Source organism: Octopus sinensis, linkage group LG8, assembly GCF_006345805.1.
Source record: "Octopus sinensis linkage group LG8, ASM634580v1, whole genome shotgun sequence".
NCBI lineage: Eukaryota > Metazoa > Mollusca > Cephalopoda > Octopoda > Octopodidae > Octopus > Octopus sinensis.
In genome coordinates this window covers 14,944,660-14,947,159 of record NC_043004.1, presented here as the reverse complement: position 1 = coordinate 14,947,159, position 2,500 = coordinate 14,944,660, and the positions used below count along the sequence as shown (strand labels likewise).

Here is a 2,500-nt window from a genome sequence, read left to right as displayed (position 1 = left end):
AATATAAAATATTGTTCACTTGGTCGTGTTTTGCAATATATTATTTAATTGCAAATTACGCAAAATTGTTTAGAAATATACAATTTTATCGAGAAACAGTGCATCAATTAATAATATGTTATATGAGGTAGTTAATAATGCATAACAACAACGGTTTTCGTAAGGTGCGTGCCATAACTGTCAATATCTAATTCTCATTAAGAATGTGGTTTTTGTCTGTTTTTATTTCTCTCAAGCAAGCATGCTGACATTAATCTATATAAGTTATAATCTACAACAATTAAACATGCATCTTTGAATATCTATTTTCCCTCTCTTTTCTCTCTGTAGCTATCTAGATATCAACGCATTTAACTGTAAAAGTAATAATAATTATACTGTTGATATATTGTATATACAACCTGGTGGTGGTGTGGGGAGATATAAAGACGGTGAAATTATATATATTTCAACACAGATATTGCAGAGAGCCTTTTAATAGCGCTAACCTGATAAAGTAAAAAAAAACATTATCTCCCTGGTCACCAAATGCAAGTACTTCAATCAATTCTTATACACTAATCTACATACATATACTTACTCAAGCTGTATTCATCCAAACCGATATTACCAAAGTCACATTCATCAGAAAAAAACTGTTGAGAAGTAATACCTCACTCTCCAACCTCACTTTCCTTTTCAAGTGGAAACTCATAAATTCTATGAGAGCTTGTCCTCAAAAGAAGTCGTCTACACCCCATCTTTGCAGCGTCTTCCACTACAGAAGTTCTTCTGTCAGAGCCTATAGGCGAAGGAACAAGACTAGATCCATGTTGCTAAAGGTGAGCATTCGGGTAAGCGAACGGATCACTGGGGAACGCGCCGTCATTTAGATATGTTTTACACTCGACAGTAGCTATTTGTCATAACTACACAATATAGCAGTGATCGGAGTATGTGCAAAATGGTTACTCGTTCTGCACGCATCTCGCATGATGGTTGTTTATCTGGAACTGATAGTGCCATGCAGTTAGCTACCTAATGAATTAATTCTAGAAATGGTTAATATTAGTCCTAGGTCTTCAAGACCTCCCAAACAGTGAATTCGTCCTCCTCGTAAACAGTGTAAAAAATTAGGAAGGATTTTAAAGGCGGCGAGCTGGAAAAATCATTATTGCATCGTCGGCAAAAAGCTTGGCCATATTTCTGCCGTGAATTCATCTCCCAAACAACGCCATCGTTCTTACCCATCACAAGTGCTCTATATATTACTTCAGTGTAAATTCTACCAATCTCATTACCCGCCGCTTATTGGCACTGACGGTTTTACCTTATTCCAGACACTATGCCCTTATTATGGCTCTCTTTTTGACCGAAGACTGCAGCTGCGAAAAAACATGCCTTTAGAGATCGCACTGACTCATCTTCCAAGAAAGTCTGCTGATGACGCAATCCTCAACGCATGCCTGCACATCATCGACCAAATCTAATACAAACTGCATTCTGCTTATGAATTACACAATGAGATCTTGGAAGTAGGGGCCTACTTAAAAACCTTAATCAATACATTTATCAATTTCTGCGTGATCGAAGCTAAAAATAGCTACGTCGAAAACAACAAAAATATTTCTTTTAAATTCACAGGTTTCAATTATATATCTTTCCTATTCAAAAGTAGATTCTTCACAATACATGTTATTAGGAGTTGCCATTTTCGAAACTTTTCAAAACCAGTGAACCTTGTATAAATTTCTGATATAAAACGAAGTTCAACAAAAGCTAATAATGGTCAGAAAATTCTGACTAATGTATTGCTATATGGAAGTAATATAGGTTTAAAGAATAATAAACGAAGTAATGAAACAGAATATTTGCATAATGAGTTTAACAAGAAAAATCGAAGTATTGCCAATGTTATGATTACGCATTCAGAAAGTTGAGCATAAAAACTTCGCCGAGGGATATTTAGTTAAACCAATGCAACACAGCATAGACATTTCGTCCATTGTTTAATAAATAAAGCTCTAAACTTACTATTTATCTTCATAATTTGGAAGTATGATGTAGAATAGATTAGCAATTGTACTCACAACTTTTTATGGTCAATCCGGAAATCTTAGGAGGCCTCAAGATATTAGGGATGTAGAAGAAATATTTATCCTATTGTGCTTAGGAACATCATATGAAACTTCCATCCATGTATTGTTATTAGAATAAAAACCATTGAAGCGTATTCGGGAAAGATATTCTTTGAATGGTTAGAAGTCTCCTTTGAACTGATTTTCTTTGAGTGACAGACTATTTCGAAAGAAAACAAGCGATACGAATGACAATTATTGTTCTTTACATTAACCAGCGGAAACAGCTTTCTATCTCCTCTTTCTTCAGCAAATCGATAAACTTACACACAATACACATAGGCACATATGCACATCATACATATAAGTGTATGTATGAATATATATATATATACATACATATATATATATATATATATATTATATATATATATATATATATA

The 2,500-nt window shown here is 34.0% G+C and overlaps 1 protein-coding gene across 15 annotated transcripts in view; it reads left to right on the top strand.

Moving 5' to 3' along the window:
* The window catches only part of LOC115215203 (protein lev-9), a 731,789-nt gene that overhangs the window by 430,738 nt on the left and 298,551 nt on the right, over window positions 1-2,500 (top strand). The window lies entirely within an intron of this gene.